The 21,811-nt window shown below is 47.2% G+C and overlaps 1 protein-coding gene and 2 long non-coding RNA genes across 3 annotated transcripts in view; 1 reads left to right on the forward strand and 2 right to left on the reverse strand.

Annotated features, from left to right (window-relative positions):
- The window catches only part of LOC135378997 (uncharacterized), a 355,209-nt gene that overhangs the window by 305,092 nt on the left and 28,306 nt on the right, over positions 1-21,811 (forward strand). The gene's annotated exons all lie outside the window — the stretch shown is intronic.
- LOC135379000 (uncharacterized) overlaps positions 1-21,811 on the reverse strand; it is a 33,525-nt gene that overhangs the window by 6,218 nt on the left and 5,496 nt on the right. Inside the window, exon 2 of the long non-coding RNA XR_010418665.1 lies at positions 1,013-1,122. This is a non-coding gene — a long non-coding RNA (uncharacterized LOC135379000). The remainder of the gene's footprint in view (positions 1-1,012; positions 1,123-21,811) is intronic.
- On the reverse strand, positions 11,645-12,349 carry LOC135375761 (uncharacterized). Its single transcript, XR_010417384.1, has 2 exons — positions 12,280-12,349; positions 11,645-11,820 (listed from the first exon to the last, which is right to left on the reverse strand). It is a non-coding gene; the product is annotated as an uncharacterized LOC135375761 (long non-coding RNA).

The following is a 21,811-nucleotide window of genomic DNA, read 5'->3' on the forward strand; positions in this document are numbered from 1 at the left end:
GCTCCATAACACAACCGCCACAGTTAGGCTCCTTGTGCAACATCGGGATGAGAGTAAAACACCGCTTGCGTCATGCTAATGCTTCTCCTCAAGCACCTTGTTCGTTTCCCGCATTTCAACAAAATAACGTACCGAATTCGTTGGGTTCAGCACAGGCGGAGAAAAATGGCGATCAATTCCAGTCACAACAGCAGAAGAGAGGTGACTTTCGGTGATGTAACGTCACATTCTGCAGACATTCTGCAGAGGTAAATCATGACAGTCGTGTAGAAGGGCAACCGACGAGGCATACGCTCATCCATTTCGGTCGTTCTTCTCTTCTTCTTCTTCTTTTTCGTTGCTAGAAACACTACTGTAGCAAAGTGCCCGGAATGCGATCACTCTCCTATCGCCTTTTGCCGAGGAAGAGGTCTGCTTCTGTCGTGTATTTAAAAATCATGGTTGCTGGTGTCCACGTTGGTGATACCTCAACGTTGTGTGGCCTCTTCTAAAATTCACTTCGAGAAGCGACGGCTTCATTAGCCGTTCCAGACGCTGTGTCAGTAGCGAGTTTTAGAGAATATTTTTCCCTCAAACGGTTCGCGAACGGTTTCGCGGATGACCAATGTGAAGGAGAAGTGACTCAGACCGTTCAACGTGGCAAAACCGTTCACGAACCGCTTCACTGAGAACGATGTGCTAAAATTCTCATATATTTCTTGCCACAACGGTAACATAATGACCTAGTCCGAAATTGTAGGTACTTTCGTTTCACACAGAGAAACAGTATATTTGGGAGAATTCACAGTGAGACACGTGGATTCTAATGGAACAACATTGGCGAGACTCGGCAGGCACGCGTTTTGGACCATAACGTCACTTTAAAGTAAGGTCGGTTGTTCGCTGCAAAGCTGACTGTATGACAACTGAATTTATATGACGCGTAGTCTACGTATCTTGTTGAAACATTGTTAGGAAACGTATGACATGCGCTTGGTTCACTGCATTTGTGGCTGGTCATGTTCGCACTTACCTTGGCCACCTGACTTTCTGCATATTTCTGGAGATCATACCCTGTCATTCCGTGAAAGAAGTGATCGACGACAAAATAGACGCTGATGGGCCGCCACTTGTAGGCATCATCTGGAATTGAGTAAAAATATTGATGGTTGGTTTAAGTAAATTCTCGCATGTCGCTTAAAAGGTTATGGAGGTAAATGAATGTAACACCAACAAATGGGTTGCAAAAATGCGCCTTTTCTCTCTTTTGGAATATATGGAGAGCTCAGACACGCGTTAACTACTACACTACGGCATACACTACATGACATAGCGTGGTGCAGTGTAGTGCTAACACGTGTCAAAGTGACCCTGTTTCTCAAAAGATAGAATGACCGTATTTTTGACACTCCTCTGTTGGGTTATATTAGTTTTCCTAAATCGACTCTCAGCGGTAATCAGCGACATCGGCGTGCTGGGTCCAATCGAAGTCGGCTAATTTAGGGCATAAGCAAGTCTACAATGAATTTGAGGCATCCTACTATATGAAATGACGCCGGCCTGGCCGCCCTGAAGTTCCCGAAAGCCGACTGTAGCTTGCGACGTACACTTAATTGGAAATAAGATGGCCCACGCAAGACCTTGGAGAATAGTGTGGAAGTTGTTGACATATACAAGAAAATTAGAAATATTTTCACTCATCGATCGACGATGGGCACTGCCGTCCTCCATCAACATCCGCTGTCTGAGTATTGCCCTTAGAAAGCAAACAACATAAAACATATACTATATAGGAAATGCGCTTCACAGGCGGCGCGACTGTCTTCGACGTTTATCGCTGTCTCGAAGAAGTCTTGGCGTTACTACACTGTCGAACCTGGGAGTCAGAATAGTCGAGAAGGTCACGAAGTAGAAAAATGGTATCTGTAGTTGTTTTTTATTTCTTTTCTCTACTCTGTTTCGTTTTACTCTGGGAACGTTTCGTAACATCGGACAGCACTTCCGTGGCAGCAGTATTGGCCTGGGCACATAAAATAAGCTTTCCGTGCATACTCAACGCTGAACGAGAAGTGCATTGCCCAGATAAGCCAACTTATGTATGACGTCTCGCTACAGGTGAGATAGGCAAGCGGATTATTTGTTCTCAACATTTTAATATTTAGTGGATATTAATGGTAGCTAGACTGACACCTCACTACAGAGGTTCCAGCAGAAGCTTTAGTACCTATGCCAGACGCAGGGCTTGTTCAGCAAGAACTGGCGTGTTTTATAAGTTTCTCATCTTTTTGGTTGGCAGATCAGCAGGGACCGAGTGATTCTGAGTGTGCATTGTGCGTGCACGCACCCTTGCGCACGGATCAGCGGCGAACCTGGGGAAAGCCATTTGTGCGAAACGGTGTTAATAATAACGTATTGGTATTCGAGCTCTTTAGAAGTCCGTCGTGGTTTCTTCTCAACGTGCTGATATTAACGAAACGTACTCGTAAGTCTTGCAACTATATGTGGTCTGAAGCTGCCTGTGCGTGCAGAGCTTATCGTGTTAACGTTTAAATTACAGGCAGGGTTACAAAAATATTGTGTTTTCTTTTAGCCAAAAACGACTTTTTATTTTTTCTATGTTCGCTTTCTCTCACCATAGCTGTTGATGTCTCATACTGATGAAATAAGACGACAAGGCGTTTTCTTGGAAAAAGTGGCTTTCGTCTCGCCGATGCCCAACAAGGAACTAAATCATTTTGGAGAGGCTATACCGTGAATGTAGCACATGATAAAACAAAAGCAAGCCCTACATGTTGGACGAACAAATAACAGAAGGGAGGGAAAGAAACAGATGGGGAACGTCCTCCATTGAGTTCGAGTGCATAGGTAGCAGCGCAAGCATTAGCTATACTGGCCCGAGCATTGCTGCGGTCATGTCTAGGAATAGAATAACTGCGCGTTTACGTTACATCTCGGAGCTCATTTCTGTATCAGGTAGAAACTTTTTCACCTCAATTGGGTTTAGAAGTGAATAAAATACTGCTTAATTATAGAAATCGTGCAGCGTTGATTCCAACGGTATTAATACGTGTCTCTTGCATGAGCCAGTCCTGTCTCAAAGCAGAGAAATAAACAGTGAGTACAGCCATCGTACATCACTTAGGCTGGTTCGCCAGTGGGTTCACGCCAATTGTAGTGTCATGGAGAATGAACAGACCGAGAGCGCCGCGAAAGCAGCCGTCTCAGCATTTCGCTGCTGAGAGGAGACCGTCGTTCCATGCACTTCGACGTCTTGTGACTCCTCTGGCTTCCCGACACTCCCCCCAATATGGTCAGAAAGGTTGTTCCAACGCTTTTCGCATGCCAAGAAACACCTCACGTCAAGATTAGTCCATCCAATGTATCTCGATGTGGCTTTTACAGCTCAGTGGCGTTACCGCTTGAGACAACATGACTCTCCCAGATGTTGTCACCGCGGTGTTCGAGAGGATCTAGAGCACATTCTCCTTCATTGCCTACACTGCCAGGCTTCATAAACCGCACTCTCCCGATTCCTTAATCAACTCGACTCTGGCCCCTCTCTCTCACAAAATTGCCCGGTCCCTGACCAAATCCAGCCCACTAACGCTCTGACCTCAAAGCTCTTTTGATCTTTCTGGTCACCATAGGACTTCGATTCACATTGTGACGAGACACATTAGTATCGCCCCCGGCAATGAAACTCCCGATTCATCATCTCACAGTAAATTTGTTGTTGCTTCGTACATAAATCATCATTTTTCCTGTATTGATGGTCAATCCTCTCAAGTCTTCAGAAGGGGTCAAAAAGCGTAAAATGGCAAGGTACTGTGAAGCAACCCTGTGTGAGGTCACAAGGGATGCAAGGGAAGCATTATAGCTTGCTTACTGGAGACCCCAAGAACAAGGGCATACAACTGTATGGAAGTAGAACCCAGTCCAACACAGGAGTAGGTGATGACAGTGGAGTTGAAGGCAAAAGATTTCCTACAAGAGGCTGAAGCGTCTGAGAAATATTTCTACTCCATAGACCTGGTGGTGTCGCCGGATGCAGCATTTGACATTGGAAGGGATTCTAGTGCACAAGCCGAGATATAGAGATCTAACAAAGTGCTAAAAAGTACCTCTGATGCTCCTCCTGTGTCGACCATGCACCTTTCTCTGCCCCCGTTAGGCATCCTGAACCTTGTTTGCTCTTACGCAGGGCCGCTGTGGTTTTCGCTTTAGCGGTTTCCGATAAAGTAGCAACTGCAGATCTTGGATGATGTATTTGGAGTCCACGCGCTATCATCCAGGCTACAACGCATGATTCAAGTAGATGTAGATAGTATCAGTGTGTAAAATCACTTCAAGCCCCCCCCCCCTTCCCCCAATGCAGTCACCCTAACGGAATGAACGGGTCCGCAACCATATGCATGTTGCATTTACTTGGTGGGGCATACGGCAACTATTCAGCATTGATCCCGCTCGTTTTCGTACTGCTTTGAAGGAAACGAGTAGAAATGGATACGCGGCTCATTGTTTTGGGCATCCCACTCGTCATTTGTACAACAAAACACGCAACAGTAGACTCCCTTTGATGTCTACCGTTGTGTTCCGTTCGTGCTATGCATCCTCCAACCGTTGTGTTCCGAGGCGAGAAAATGAGTTGGGAAGTCAACTGGTACCAGCTCGTTCCCAGTTCGCACGAACTGGTGGTCAACTGGAACCATTTGGTATCAAACTTGTGGTAACCGGAAAGTAAGTTGGTACCAGTTCAAGCTGAGTTGGTGGCAATGGACACTTGGTGGTACCAGATCAATCTGGACTGGTGGCAACTGGGAAGTGAACAGGTACCAGTTTAAGCTGGGCTGCCGGCAAGTGGGCACAGTGTGCAACCAGTTCAAGCTGGGCTGGGGCAACTGGAAAGTGAACTGGTACCAGTTTAAGCTGGATTGGTAGCAACTGGAAGTGAAGTGGTGCCCAGCTCGAACTGGGCGAGTCTACATGTTTGGGGGAAGTTTGGGTTCCGGTACCATGACAAGTTAATATGAAGATTGCAAGGCGAAGTAACTTTATAGCAGGAAAAAATCATATTTCAATTTTCGTAACTTCTTTAGTATACGCTCCGCAAGGACGTTTCTGTGCCACAGAAGAGGGCGAGGTTGTACAATGACATGCGCGGCGGCCAAAGCCAAAGCCCGTGTCGCCTCCGCGTGCGCACCAGAAAAAGGTAAATATTAGGGAATCTGCCATACGTTTCCTGTGTTTTCCATTTTGCTAAGTGATACGGTGTTAAATGTTACGGTGTCCCTGCTGTATTAGTGACTGAACTTCGTCGTATTTGGATGTAGTGTCACTTTTATGTTCAAAGCGCACACAGCTTCGCTGATGGTGGGAGAACGTGATTAACTGTAGCTGCTGCAGGAGGGTCTAAACGGCATTCTATGGGTGGGAGAGCCTTTGTGTGTTGTGCTGTGTTTTACGGTGGCTACAGAAACAGTCCAAACACGGTGGACTACCATGGCTCTGCCTTTGTGGCGGAAACGAAGAGCACCACGGCAGGTCACAGTTTAATGTGCTGTTTTGAGTCGTCCCATAGATGTCTTAACGTCTAATAACAGTGGAGTCTCACACTTTACTATGAACGAGCTTGATCATTGTCCGTTCGAGCGCCATTGCCGCAGTATCAGGCTTCAGTTGCCTCACAGTGGAAGATGCACGTTCGTACGCGTGCTGAGGCATGGCTGTAGTCTTCCTGTCGTTCACGGTAGGTTAGACCATTAGAGCTTCCATATGACTAAATTTACTGTTTCTACGAGGACACTCCCACTTCAGCCTAAATAGTTGCCTACTCCGCGTGACCGTAATTTGAACGCAATGAGAAAAGTATTTGTAGGATGCTCGCGTGAGCGAACTTATACGAGAGCCCGAATAGTTCAAACTTCAGCAAAGGTATTGCATTAAACTTCCGCTTGTCTTTCGTCGATAAGCCAAGATCATCCCCAACGAAAACTGGGACCCCTAATACAGAAATCAGAGATGTTTTAGTCCTTCCTGGTGCACTCCGTGCATCAAGTACAAATGCAAGTTATTTTGGAATTGTTATATTTCTATTTTGTGCGTTCCTGCTCCGACGATGAATGATGCGTTTACTGTGCAAAGGTCGCTTGCTTAGCAGCACGAGTGAACAGCCGATTTTTGCTCGTTATTCGTTATTACTCGTTCTTGGCGTGATGTGTAACATAGGCGTTGACTGTATATAATCTAACAGATTTGTCTGTATGTTACGACAGTGCAATAGAACAATGAAGTGCATTTTCCTTGTGCACCATTCAGAAATATTACTTTCATTAGAACCTCTTCTCTTTGTTCCGTGACATATTTGTGGCACATGCAACTGCATGCCGTTTTACGATTAACATCCGGTTTGTGCTAACGTTACCAGCAACTTTTTTTCATTCTCGTGTTTCTTTTTGTTTTGTTCATTCTCGTGTTTTAGATCCTTCACACCACGGATGTTCTCGAACTAGGGCAACGCGTCAGTGGTACTCATTGCCCCGAAAGCCGGCGAATCTCTTAGTTGGAATGTCCAACTACTCCACAACGGAAATGTTGAGAGATTCGCGTGCTTTACGAGGCGACGACTGCTCAAATTGAGTCACTGTCCAGGCACGCACTACAGTTTACATGTTGCAATTGAATGCACATTTACTTGTGCCTTTTAAACTTTCCAGAAACCATAAGCTGCTGGCGACTTCAGTGAGGCCACCCCGACCTGCCCCTAGCTCAACATGAGGTTTGCTAGCAGTTCCAATCGAGATTAGGACTGGTTAGAAACGAGTCTCAACTGGTACCAGTTCACCCAACTGGTTTCAAACCGGCCCCAGTCTCAACTTCGACCGGTTGCAACTGGGACTGGGTGAACTGTGTTATTGAAGAGGGACCAGTTCTCCCAACTCGTACCAGCTCAGCTGGGACCGGTTGAAGTGGTCCCTGTTTGATTACACAGTTCAAGTGGGTTTGACAGCTTGTTTTCAAACACACAAATGTGTATTTGGGCACTGTGGAAAAACAGTTCATGAGACATTCGAGAAATCAAATAAATTTCTTCATATCCATAAAGACTATTACTTTTTACGTGTTTAAGTGTCAGCAACATTACGCGGCAGTTTAAATGGCAAGTTCGTGCAACGCCGATCCCCTCCGATCTGTCGGTTTTGGTGGGCGACTGGCGAAAGGTGGGCGAAAGAAAGTTCGCAGAAGGTGAGTACCTGCCTACTATCAGTGCTTCAACCACTGATCTCTATGTGTAAAGGCTGGATCGCGCATGGGAGAGGGGCTCGTGGGGGAGAGGCGTGCCTTCGGGCCGCCATGTTGGTGGGCCCTAAAGTGCTGTGTGTGCCCATAGAAAACAATGGGAGGCAACGGAGATTGTGAGCATTTATTGCGCTGCAGGCGTTGATCGTTGTTTGTCATCACACAATTTTGTAAGGTGCCAGTATACTGATGTATCTTAACAGTGTTTCGCAGGTGTCCTGCCGTTCGATTCTTAATTACGTTATGTTTTGCATTCCGAAACTAGACCGTCACTGCAGTGCAGCGCTGGGGATTGTACTACAGCACGTTTCCCAGCCAATATTTCAATAAGAAACGACTTGAGGTTAACAACAACCATGTATATAATATCGCGTACTGCGTTCTGGACAAAAATTGTTCCATAAAGAACGGTCCGGGAAAAGATATACTCGCATGGCAGAAAGAGATCGTTCTGTAGAATGACAGCCGTTGTTTTAGCCGTGTATGCGTTTAGTATGATTTATATCAAGCATCGCCTTAGAAAGAGTCTTTTAGTAAACGACAGCGGTGCTTTGCCTCGCAAATATGGACACACCGAAGCAGCCCAAATAATTACTTCACGCAATTAGATCATACTCGTTAGGACAGTTAATCAGGTAGTGATGTAAGCTTAATCAATTAAGTTACTTAGAAAGTGGTAACACCTCCTTGAGACACAGGACTTATCTCTTTTTGAAGTACAACCCTTCTATGTTTGTTTGCTTCTTCCTTTATTTGTTCTGATTATTTGCAGGCGCGGTTGTGCCAAACTGAATGTCCTTCTCCAGCACTCACATGCTTTTGTTGAATACAACTGCAGCGTGAGAAAAGCTGCTTGGAGACGGGGTCCTGCTATCCAGTGCTGACTTTGTCATGCTTGTTATGTGGAGCATGTTCCAAAAAAATGCAGCTCCACGTATGGTCTTCAAATTGCAACAGGACTATTTGGAGCTTGAAACAGTTGTGATTTTGTCATTTTGGCCCTCGTGTACCCAGTCTGTGAAACGCAAACAAAAAAGTCTAACACGATATGCTTTTGTAATGAAGATCACTGATGATGAGTAAAGAGAATATACGAGTTCAAGTTCATTCAATATTTTATATCATTCATTATATTATTCAACATTTTATGTCAAGTTTATACAACATCAAGTTTATTCAAGTTCAAGATTTATTTCTTGCACTTATGCGTTTCAGGATACAATGAACGTGCAGGGAGGTCACAAAAGACTACATTTATTGTTTTGTGACCTTGCTACAATGGCAATATATATTTTAGGAATGACAATGGTCAGGTACGCTCTCTAAATTTGTAGCACTCAATTTTAGGTTGGAATGGGCAATGAATAGCAACTTCCCTCCTGATATTTTCTCATATATGCTAAATTTTAAATTTAAATTGTGATAATATAATAATATATAAGAATATAATATGTGATAAATGAATGTGATCAACAGTAGATGTAAACAACATGAGTAGCCAGAGAAGTGCATTCTCAATAAATAATTGTCTTCTTATAGCGTATATGTGCATGCCTATTAACTGAAACAATTATCACAGTTCCCTGACAAGTTTTAATTTCTGAGAGTGTACTGTAGAAGCTGCTTAGATCTACAACAGTTCATACAAGGTATTATATACTGTGAATGCCTTTAAAAATCCCATGTGACACATATCCCTTTACTTTCTGGAGATGCTGTGGTAGTCAAAGTTTGCGGGCATTACGCAGGTTCTGCACCCATTTCTTGAGTATGTCGAGGCAGCTGTGAAGTAACCTGCATTGATGAAGATGATTATTCCAACTTTTATGGTGCATCAACAACAAAGGAAATAATATATCAGAACATTGGTTTGGGTGCAACCAGTTAAAAATGAATATGTTGTTTAATAAATGCATTGGACAAATGTTAAAACATCAGTTTAAAACATGGTTTACAATCCCTGTATCTTCTAATAATTAAAAAGATTAAAAACTATTCTAAAAAGAATATGGGGAACTCTTCTAAAAAGAATTATAATCTCTAATTATTATATTGCTGGGTGAAGGAGCCTAAAGTGTAAGGTGTGTTTCTGATGTGAACATGTAAGAAAATATGCAAAACTGAGAGAGGCTAACCACAGTGCGTGCACTGAGGTTGTTCCTTCCTGTAAAGTAGAAACCAGTGGATGAGGAACGTGATACTTACCTGAACACCCAGCCGTATCACTATGCACAGATTATTCACTGGGTAGCCCTCATGACGAAACCTGTATTGAGAGACCACTTTTGCCTTAAAACTGCTACAAATAGCACGACACGCTACAAATTATTACTATCGTAACAAGCTGACGGTACAGCTCAGACACAAAGGCGTTATTCAAGTCGCGCCACACCACCGTTACGTAGGATTCTTTGTCACAAATCAAACCAAGGCACAAAACAATACCAATACATGAAAAAAGGTGACAATCGTGGTCTCATTATGACGTATTACCGAACTTGTGCGTGAAGGTAATTCAAAGAAATGAATGTGGCACTTGCTTCCACAGAGAACACCGTGTACCATGCTAGCAATGCATGAAAAAAGCGCTCGAGTGCTCGCACATATATTGATAACAACACTACCTGTGTAGTGTAACGTGTTCTTTCAAGCATATTATGCACTCAAATTGTATTTGCCGCCGGGTAAAATGCAAGTGTGCTCGATTGAACGTCGGAAGAGCGATCAAGCAACCTGCATCCAGTGCTCGTTTTGGACAAAAAAACACTTCATAATGGTCAACTAAATATACAGAATGAACGCCTATTTGTTCCTCGATAAAGAGTAACTCACCTGTATAAATTTAGGCCCTGTAACCTTGCCAGTACGGTTGGTACGACCGTAATTGCAAGAAGTTGCCGTGATCGCTGCGGCGACTTTTGTGAGCACCGTAAGATGGCGGCCGGTTTCTTCACGCTCGCGCTCCCTATCCGCGATCCAGCCTTTTACAATCGAGATCAGTGGCTTCAACTCATCGAGACAAGTTTTGCAGCGCAAGAACAGCTTCAGGCCGATGTCGGCGTCACCGTCGTTTTGTTGTCGTGAGATCGGCGTAGTTATGTGCGTCTTCTTTGTTTGTGCTGTTCCCGCGCGGCAAAACTTGGCTGGTGTGTACGAACTAGCCAAATGTAGTGAAAGTACAATTACAATACATATATATATATATATAGTGCAAGTACAATACAAAGGTTTCGTACAAACAGATACGATGACGCAGGTACAGTGACGCGATAACAGACGAGTAACACACATGACTGCGTGGCGCTTGCTTATATAGTGCAGTGACGCCACCGCCCACTTGTGACAACGGCGATGACGCTGAACGTACAGTGTGCCGAGTGCTTAGATTTCACGACTCGCTAAAGATTCCTCAGGTGGGCAATATTGATCCACTGAATGACCAATATGGCTTCACTCATGAGCATATTTTTCTCGCGAAGAAAAACAACGAAAAATCCTTTCCTAGCCTCTGACTTCTAAATATGACAGTTCTCGAAAAAAAAAAAAAACAGACAGGGGCGTTTTTTGAACAAGATACCTCATGATTGCCGTATGAGTACGCTTACAAACTACGCTACGCAAATTACCCCGAGGCTCTTGTTGTGTTTGTCTATAGTGCGCTTGTCTCCGGAACGTTACCTTCCACCGTGTTCAAGGATACTTTCACAGAATTAATGGCGTTTTGCAGAATTTATATGTTTTAAATATCACAGATAATATTGCTTACGTAGCAAACGTCATTAGAACCGCAGCATCGTTCTCGCGGCAATTTTTCGTGACGACACACTCTTGTTCTTTTCAAACTTCTGGAGCGAAAATTGTGGAGCTTCACTCCTGTCCGTAGTGGGGACTCAGGTTGTCAGATCCCGTTCTGAGACGTGAAATGAACGGCGGACGCATAACTGAGAAAGCTAGACAGGATCAGCCGTCTCAGCGCGGGGGAACTGATGATGACGTCAGCGACAGTACGATTAGAAGTGTACCCCGTGATAAGCCAAGGACCAAAGCAATAACGACCCCGTAGTGTTAGGTTACTCCCCTAAACGCAACCTGTACACTTCTACAGGGATAAAAGTTACGTGAGGTTGGAGACGCTAGTAGTAATGTATCAGCTCAACTGGCCCACAACTCACACAGTGGCCTGGACGCCATTAATGAGCAATTAGAGCTAATTGGGACCCCCCACAGTAATTAGGACCCACCAGGGAGTCATTACACTAATTGGGGCGCATCTAGGACGTGTCCAGACCACTGTGTGAGTTGTGGGCTAGTTGAGCTGATAAAAAATAAAAAAATAGGTAGAAAATAAAATGAAAAGATAGAGATAGAGTGGAGAGAAACAATTTATTCGAAAATCAACGATGCCGCGGCGAAGAAGCCGCTCCGCAACACCCGAGTGACCAGCGCCCGCCATGTTGGTAGTTTGCACCCAGCAGTTGCAGAGATCGACGACAGGTGGCCACGTAGTTGCAAGGCATCACACCAGATGCCGCCACCGTCATAGCTCTAGACGAGAAAGACAGAACAAGATACTAGCGGCAGGTAAAAATGGCAGCACTGCTAAACAAGTCTAGGCATGCGAGAGAAAAGGTCTAACCGCTACTGCTAAACAGAAAACAGTACACATCGGGGAAAAAGGCTCACGGGGGCGATCGCTTAGGCCTAACCACAACACTTTGCAGCTAACACAAGGCGGGAACCACACATCGCTAAACATGCGTCAACAGGCTTGCTCACCGCAAAACAAGTCTAAACATGCGAGAAAAGGCTTAACACGAGCGCGCTTGGGCATAACCTCAACACTACGCAGCTAACACAAGGCGGGAACCACACATCGCTAAACATGCGTCAACAGGCTTGGACACCGCAAAACAAGTCTAAACATGCGAGAAAAGGCTTAACACGAGCGCGGTCACCGCTAAACACGGCAAACATACGAGAAAAGGAGCGCGTCAAATCACTCACCTTTTCCCCCGCGGCAACTTCCAGGCAGAAACTGAGCGACCGCGGAGAACACACGTCTGCTCTCTACGAGATCCAGCCAGAAAGTGAGCGAGCGTGCGGAGCGCACGTCCGTCTTCCGCGACGGTCCGAGAGAAACTGAGAGAGGCGACGCGCAGCGGCAGCTATGAATGCGCGCGCCCTCTGCTCCACCCGTCCGCGCATGCGCGCGCGCGCTGCTAGCTCCCTCTGCGCCGGCCGCGGGTGTTTTCGATTTCGGCTCTCTGCTGCGCGCGCGCGCGCGCTCCTAGCGGCAACGGGTGGCTTTTCAGTTTCGCTTTCTTTCTCCGTTCTTTGCGCGCGCGCGTTTATCTCTATAAAGGCAGCGCGCACCGCGCTCGCGTCATCATTCTGTCCGATACGTGGAAAACGCCATGTGTGGTTTATTCTCCTGCGTTTCTCGTCGTCGCAAGGAAAAGACAAAAAACGAAGAACTTCGCGAATTTATACGCGGCATCGTGGAGGAAGCCTTTCAAGTCCACCGCCTGGAATGGTTGCAAGCGCGTCAAGAAATGTGTCAGGACAAGATGAAGACGCTCGACCGCATCTTAGCGGCGGACAGACTGGCGAAAAAGAAGTCCAACTTTAGCCTGGATAATCTGTATTGGGAACGCAGTTCCGATGTAGAGGACGACGACGACGACAACGTGTAAATAAAAGCGATGCATTTCTCTTCGAGTCTCAGTCTCTTCTTTCTCTTCGTGAAACGTGTACGCACGCAACATGTCTTCCCCCGAACCTTTTCGTTTCCGTCATCCTTTTCGCTGTATCTTAAGCGGTCCCTCCATGTGCGGCAAATCTACGTTCGTTGCTAACGTGCTGAGGAACCTGAACGACGTGGTGGACAAGCCTCCATCACAAATATTCTACGTGCAGAAATATGCTTCGCCGAGCATGCAGGACGAATTCGGGGACTCCGTAAAATTTACCAAGGAGCTACCGCGAGAGTGGGACACGTCGCGCGCTACGCTGATCGTCGTCGACGATCACATGACCGACGCCGGTTCCTTGAAGGAGGTGACCGATCTTTTCATTAGGGGTTCTCACCACGCCAACGCGTCGATCTTCTTACTCGTTCAAAACATCTTTTTCGACAGTAGCCATTTTAGAACAATATCCTACAACGCCAGTTACGTCGTCCTGTGGCGCACCGTGCGCAGCGTGCACCAGATGGAACATTTCGGCCAACAGCTATTTGGCAGAAAAAGATTGGAGTATTTTCTGGACGCATATAAACAAGCGATGTCGTCGCCCCACGCATATTTACTCGTGGATCTTCACAACTATACGCACGAGGATCACAGGTTGCGTAGCAATATCTTTCCGGGAGAACGTCAATATGTCTACGATCCGAAATGAATCTCCGCCCTCACCTCACTTTACTCAAAGTACTCTCCACTCTACCCCCTCCACGCCGCGGCGACGTCTTGAGACGTTCGTCCTCGTCCGACATGAAACACCTCTCCGAAATTTGCCTCAATGTATTGAACGGAAAGGTGGCTCTAGCTCCAGATACGTTCGCGCGTTTGAAGAAGCACAAACGCTTTTTACGACGGCTCGCCTACAAAAAGATTCACAAGAATCCGCAACGTTTGAAGCGCTATCTGTCTCAGCAGCGAGGACAGGGCGTTCTTTCGTCGGTGGTTCCTCTCCTGCTTTCCGCCGTGTTGAACCTTTTCGCCAATGGCCAAGAGAATTGAAGTGACCACCTCCTCCATCGGAAACATTCTTTCCTCGAAGGAGAGTGATGACGTCAAAGTGAAACTCATACTACAAGCACTGTATCGCATACTCAAGCAGTACGGATTTGACCCCTACGACAATAAAAACAAGGCGTCCGACGCTACAAATGACTTTGACTATTCGCTCCTCTCTCCAGAGGTGGACGAAGAGGAAGCGGAAAGGGTCGTCTCGGAATTAAAGAAGGTTCTTTCCTGGGATCGCGAGGGTTGTGTCTCCGTGTCGGGCAAGCCCATCAGACACTCCTCCGTTTACGAACTCGTCAATTATTTGTTGCAACGTAAGACGGGAAAGAAACCTTCCTGGTTCCCCAAAGTCTCGAAACTATTGCGCCTGATTTCTCTGCCCAAATCTCGCGAGCCTCAACAGCAGCAGCAAGCCTCCATTGTGTGGACGACTTATGGAGGGATATGAAAAGCCAGCGGGTGGTTTGGGGGGTGTGGAACGCTATAGAAAAGCGCATCACTTGAGCAAAAAGAAGGCTCTCGCCATTCTCAGAAAGCTGGATGCCTACACGCTTCACCACCCGGTCAGAAGAAAGTTTAATAGGAGACGCATCATCGCGCTCAAGATCAACGACGTGTGGCAAATGGACCTCGCCGATTTTTCAAAATACAAGAGATTCAACGGTGGCTACCGCTACATTCTCGTGGCAATCGATTCCCTCTCCCGCTTTCTGCGCACCCTCCCGCTAAAGACGAAGCGCCCCGCCGAAATGAAAAGGGCCATGATAAGACTTTTTCGGGGAGGTAACGTACCTACACGCATCTTTTGCGACAGAGGCGGGGAATTCTACAACAAGACCGTCAAGGAGTATCTCTCACGAAAGAAGGTACACATGTATTCTACCTTCTCTCCAGTAATCAAAGCATCGCAGGCAGAGCGCGTCATACGCACTTTACGCGACAGAATATTCCGTTATTTTAGAGTAACGGGAAAATACCACTTCGTTTCCGCGCTTCCCAAGATCGTGCGCAACTACAACACCACCAAACACAGGACTTTGGGCATCAGCCCGTCCGAAGTCACGCCCGAAAACGAATTGGAGCTGTTCAATAAGATAAATGGGAAGCCCGTCGTACCCTCCGTGAAAAAGAAGCTCAAAGTGGGGGATAAAGTGAGGGTCCTACTTCACAGAAAAGGTTTTCATAAGAGCTCGGAAGGGAGTTGGTCGCCTCAGATTTTCACCGTCTCCCGCCTGAGAGACACCTCTCCTCCCGTCGTACACCTGGAAGATTACCGGGGTAAGGAAGTGGACGGATCTTTCTACCCGGAGGAGGTACTCGTCGTAACCCGAGACGCCAATCAGCCTTGGCCAGTAACGAAAGTGCTGAGGAAGAAGCAACTGAACGGTCAGAGCTTCTCCTTGGTTCGCTGGTTCGGTTACGACAAAGAACACGACAGTTGGGTTCCGAGCAGCGACGTGGTCAAGATTGGGAAATGATGTCAGACATCTACGTCCACCTGCTCTTGAACGCCAGCATGGATAAGTTTCCCTCGAATAAACTCAACGCCTTCACGGTAGCTTTCGATAGTCCGCTTCAGCTCTCGAATCGGTATAAAGTCGGTCTGATGGATCTCAGCATATGTAACGATTTTTTAAATATCGGCTACGAAAGGCAAGATGCGAAAATTGAGGTTTCTTTCGAGGACACGGTGGAAGCCGGCAGAACTTTTCGTGTCACCTCGGATCTCGAGAGGGATTTGGGAAAAGCCCTTTCGGAATTCAACGTTTCTTTCGCGTACAATAAATCGCGATACGACTTCGTCTTACCCGTGGACGTGAAAGCCGTGGAATTGGACCCTCGGCTCGCGCAAGCGCTCGACGCCTCGCTAGCGTCCCGCGAAGCAGGTCGTGCAGTCAAGCCTCCCAAATTGAGCGAACGCAAAGCCACCTCCATCTTATTGGAGCACGCCGCACCCGTCGCTTTCGGCGACGTCACTCTCAATTCGGAAACCATGTCCTATGGAACACAATCAACAAGTATTTCCAGACGCACAAGCTGGACGCCTCGCTAGAATTCGCGGATAACGTGTACTCTCTGAAAATACCGAAAGGGTTGCACGTACCGGAACCCTTTGTCAAGCTGCTACATCTCACAGCCGTCGAGGGACACGGAGAAACGCTACGCGTCTCTCTCCCCATAGCGCGCCAATTTTCTTTCACGATCAAGACGAAAATTCCTCGATCTTTGCAAGTACATGTGCCTCCCGGCTATTATGCAACGCCGCAAGCACTTCTAAATGCGATTAATCAGCGCGTAGGCGAACGGGCGCGCTTCAGCTTCGACGGAACCGAACAGAAATGTAAAATTCGGCTTTCCGAGGGCACCTCCACCCTAAGACTTTCCGAGTACCTGGCCGTGCTTTTGGGCTTCGAATCGCGTACCGTGTTCACGGGGGAGGATGCCACGAGCTCCGTCGAGGTACTCCTGGAACCCCCGTTTCACAACATAATCGTGTACACGGATATCGTGGAACACACGTACGTGGGGAGCGGGAAAAAAACCGATATTAAAAATACTACCCTTTTATTACGAGAAAGACAAGCACGTCGTCACCTACACGTTAGATAACATCCAGTATTTTAACCTGTCTCAATTCGAAATTCCCTCAGTGACGATCGTTCTCGCGGACGAAACGGGAAGACGTTTGCCGTTGCGGTCCAAAGGCAGAACCAATCTAACGTTGCATTTCAAATATGTACCGTAATTCCCCCAAAATAATTCCCGTGTACACGGGACCCCTTTTCCAACGAGGGGGCGGTGTGTTGAGCAACATATCCAAGTTTATCGTTCCCATCTGGCAGCAAATAAAACCGATCGCTAAGAGAACGTTGAAGCGCTTGGCTCGGAATTTGGCCGATGGAGAAGGAATATCGCGCCCAGTAAAAAAGACAGCCATAGCAACAGGGAGAGACGTGCTGGATTCCATGGAGGGCTCTGGAAACAACAACAATGGAAAGAAACGCCGCAAAAGACAACAAAAGGCGCCGACACACGACGCACCTGCAGATATCTTTGGTACGCCGTGAAGGTCACACATCCGCTGTGCGCGCTCCGTCATGACGTCAACGAAAGGAAAAATACAGACGCCAATCTGTCTAACGAGTGATGTGATGATATTTGAACCCCCTTCCATTCAATACGGCGTGGAAGATACTTCGTACCAACTTTTTTATCCGGTCAACGGGGTAAATAATTCCGTGATCGAGTTTTGTATTCAAAATTTGCAAAGGGCACACTTGGATCTCTACGGCAGTTTCGTGTCTTTGACCGTGCGCATTGTTCGCGACGACGGGGAAGAAATGGACGAGAAAGATGTCGTTTTCCCAATAAACCACCTGTTGAGCGGCATGTTTAAGACGGTCACCGTTTATGCGAACAACAAGCTCGTCAGTTCCAACGAGTTGTACGCCTACAGGAGTATTTTGGACGTGGTGCTTCATTCCACGCCCATGGCTCAAGAAACAGTGCACGCGGCTGGGCTTTATGTCGAGGACGACGAACATTTAACGGACGATTACGACGTCTCGTCTCGCGGTCCGAGACAACGTTACGAAGCGACGAAGGGTGGAAAATACTTTAACCTGGTCGGTCAGATCAATACCGACCTGTTTCAACAGCCGTGCCTGATGGTACCTGCCGTCGAAATTCGCGTCGTTTTCCTGTTAAACAACGACGAATTTAAACTCGTATCGGTCCCCAAAGACAAGAAAATGTACAATTACGAGGTGGACATTAAAGAAATGACGTTACACTTGAAAAAGGTGACGCTGGCACCTTCCCTATTTTTGGAATACGAGCGGCGGCTTCAGACCACGCCGGCCATCTACGTGTTACGCGGATTGGAAACCAAGGTGCGGAGCTTGAGTGCCGGGAGCTTGGACGCTCACTTTGAAAACGTTTACCCCGAAAGGGTGCCTTCCAAATTATGCGTCGCCCTGCTCGCCACGTCCGACTTTCTCGGCGACATCCAATCGAACCCCTACAAATTCCGCCATTACGACCTGTCTCATTCGATGCTCTCCGTGGACGGCCAGCAAGTGCGAGCCGAGTACGACTTTCAGAACGACCTCGTCAAAATTCCCTACTTTAACTTCTTGCAAGAACTGGGAGAGAAACATTTCAAGTATAGCTACGAGCGATTTAAAACGAACGGGTTCCTTCTCTACTTTAACTTGGACGTGGACAAGTGTTCTTCTCCTTCGCATTTGAACGAGTGGCGAAAAGGAAACGTTCGCCTGCAATTACGCTTCGCTAAAGCCCTTCCACACGCGGTCACCGTCCTCTTGATTTCCGAGTGTCCCAAGCTCATGTACGTCGACAAGGACCGTACGGTCACCTTCCCATAAGAAAAGATGTACGAGAGCGACATCTTGGAACTCGTGTCCCTGAACCCCCTCGCTTCCTCCATGCTGAGAGGCATTTGCGCTTCCGACGAAGCCTTCGTTTTACGCAAGCCCGGTTATTTAATCATCAATACGGAAGAGCGAAGAAGACGCGGGCAGCACTGGGTGCTCTACCTGAAAAACTACGACGGGTCTACCGTGTTTTTCGACAGCTACGGACTTCCCCCCATCGAAGCAAACCTTCGAAGGACTTTACCTGTAGTGGACGAGTATAACGACAAGTGTATTCAATCGCCTTTTTCGCCTTACTGCGGGCTTTTTTGTATCTACGTAGCCACGCGCATGTCGAAACGCTACAGCTTGAAAAGTTGTGTATCCATGTTTTCCTGTAACCTCGAAGAGAATGACGAAACAATAAAACGTCTCCTCGTGAGCGAACTCGTTTCGTAAAAAATAGACTATTTATTTTTTCACGACATACACAAGACCCTTGCGAGACGATCTTCCAACGTGCTGACCCGACGCTCACCGCCGTCGTCGCCGGTCTGCACCGTGACGTCGAGGGATGTGTGGAGAAGCCAGTAGCGACGGACGATAGGCCGGTTGAAACCCGCGTTGATGAGACACGGGTCGACTGTCTCTCCTCGTCTATACTTCTCCAGCAGCTCGAGCTTGTAATCTACGAAACGCTTCATTTTCTTTGCAATCTTCCCACTGACGGTGAACAGACGTAAGGGTATCGTCTTGAGAAACGAGCGAAAGTCTCCCTCGCAGCTATCGCCGTGAATATAATCGCGTAATCGCAGCAAGTCCCGATACATTCGTGTTTGCACAAAGGTGGCAAACCTCTGCTCGGGCGTCATCATGACTGAGACGGAATGAGAGTAGACAACCTTTTTTTATTTCTCGTTACACATGAATTAGGCTCCAGCTTTGGTTTCGTAGCCGGGAAGGCAGCCCAAATACGGACGAAGGCTCGAGTCTAACCAATGGCTGGGGTTTCTCGACCAGAGTCCACCGCAGCGACAGGTAGTCAGTTGATCGCCGATTCGCAAAAAGAAGGTCTTTGGAGGAGGCTTGAAGGTTAGGACCAAGGGTAGATCTCCCGTCAGTAGCCATTCGTAATCTGCAACGAAAGGAGTGTGAGAAACGCGTGTTTTTTTAACTCAAACACACACACACACACACACACACATACACGTACAATCTTCTTCAGTCACAGAGTGACACTGCTGGTCCATCTTCTCCATCTTCCTTCAATAGTCGAAGTCCTTCGCAACGTACGTCGAACGGTACCGTCCGACAGCCGAGAAACGGGCGAATCAATCGGTCCGTCCAATGCTTTTGCTCTGGAAAAAAATGTGAACGATTATAGAACGTATTAAAAAAAAAAAAACCGAGGAAGCGTACCTTTGGACCACAATCCACCGCAACTGGTGCAGAAGAAGCGGGCGCTGCCAATCTCCCGAAATATGTGAGGCGGGAAAAAACCGACTTCACGCGCAGCAAAAGTGTTGTACACTGGAAACGAAACTCTTCAAACATTTCGACGATGATGATGACGTCATGGGTATTACTTACGAGGATCTACCAAGCTGATCATGATGGAATGACGATCGACCATTCGCTTCGACATTTATAGTAAAGCTTTGCCTCTCACTCTCTATGACGTCATTGAACGTGTTTGGGCATGTTAAGACGTGTTTGAACATGTTCGGACATGGGCGGCGAAGTCGCCCCTGGACACACTGGTTCCTCTCACCCTCTCTATGACGTCATTGAACGTGCCTGAACATGTTTGGACGTGTTTAGACACAGGCGTCGAAGTCGTCCCTGGACACACTACTTCCTCTCTCTCTCTCTATGACTTCATTGAACGTGTTTGAACATGTTTGAACGTGTTTGAACATGTTGTGACGTGTGTAGACACGAACCCCGCAATACGAAAAACGTCACGCAGTACAAATTAGATTGGTGGTTAGTGTGTCGCGCCCAGTGTAGAAGGATCCTGGGTTCGAATCCCACTCTGGGTCTTCTTGTCGTCATGTACAAGTCGTCCCAGAGTGTTAGCTAGAAATTAGTGTAATGTTTTATTCAACGTCGATGGTATTATCATTGTCATATGCGACATCGCAAAAAGGCGCGAAAGACGGAAGGCGGGGTGGTCGAAGTACAGACGACACCGTCGCAATGCGAGGAGGAGGAGAGCGGTGTAGCGACTATAAAGGTGCGCTGGTTCTACGACGGTTGACAGGAAGCCCACGAGGGGCATCCATCCACGACACGAGGCGTTTCGTGGACCAAAATGTAAGTTGACCGTCTCTGCTGTGAGAGTCTATTCTATGTATGACATTGTTTTTCAGGAACCGATAGCCGCTGTCAGCGCATGACACTGACCACAGGGACTCATCCCATCCTCTCTCATCATCATCATCATCAATCTCAAGCGTTCCTCAACTGAAGGGAAAAGTGAGCATTGTTTCGTGAGGGGGAATCTCGTACTGATTTTGTTTGACCGCAGTGCCGCGCTGTCTCGTATGTCAGTACGACCCCATCGATGCCATGCTCGTGGCCGTAGAAAGAGAGCACGAAGCTAGAATAGAGAATCTCGGTAATAGCCCAGTCGTCCTTTCAGATGACGACGACGACGACGACAGAGACAGTAGTCCGCCTTTCGTAATACCTGAAACGGACGACGACGAATCCCTAGATGGACATGACAATGCAGACGAATTGCTCATGTGGGAAGGGGATCAGTCGTATGCAGATTTCATTCCTCTGTCTGGTAGGGTTCGAGATGAATCACCAGATGCAAGCCCAGAATTTCGAAACGAAGCTGAGCCTGTCCAGGGACGTAGAATCGTTGAATTGAGAGAACACGTCGTAGAGAATCATCCCTCCGTCACGGAGAGACGATTCCTTCCTTTTTTTGTCACAGATGAGGCATTTGACGGAACGGCTACTAGGTACACGCTTCTCTGTTCCCCGCACGACGACAACGTCGACGATTTGCGACTCTATCTACCGAGCATAGCTCCAGTAATCACGCGCGTCCTCGAAGCTTATCCCATGCCTTTCAAATTTTGTCTGTGCTCGAAAGCGCTCATGGTTAAGGACGGAGCCGACGGGTTGACTTCTCATCTCCTCCACGTGAACCTTCACTTGAGAGTGGTGCATAACCGCCAAGAAATCGAAGGCGCGATAAATGCTGCTATCGCAGAATCCTCGCAACGCGTAGAAAACTATGCCAGAGAAGGGTCTGGTTTCACCTCGAACGACGTCCAATGTATCGACTTAAAACTAACGCGCTTAAAACCGAAGCGGATTGGGTGCACGATCGAGCTTCCCGAAATGTTGAAGAGAAAACGAAAGACTCTCACAAACGTCAAACTTCCGCCGAATCAC

The sequence above is a fragment of the Ornithodoros turicata genome, chromosome 1, assembly GCF_037126465.1.
Source record: "Ornithodoros turicata isolate Travis chromosome 1, ASM3712646v1, whole genome shotgun sequence".
NCBI classification, from domain to species: domain Eukaryota; kingdom Metazoa; phylum Arthropoda; class Arachnida; order Ixodida; family Argasidae; genus Ornithodoros; species Ornithodoros turicata.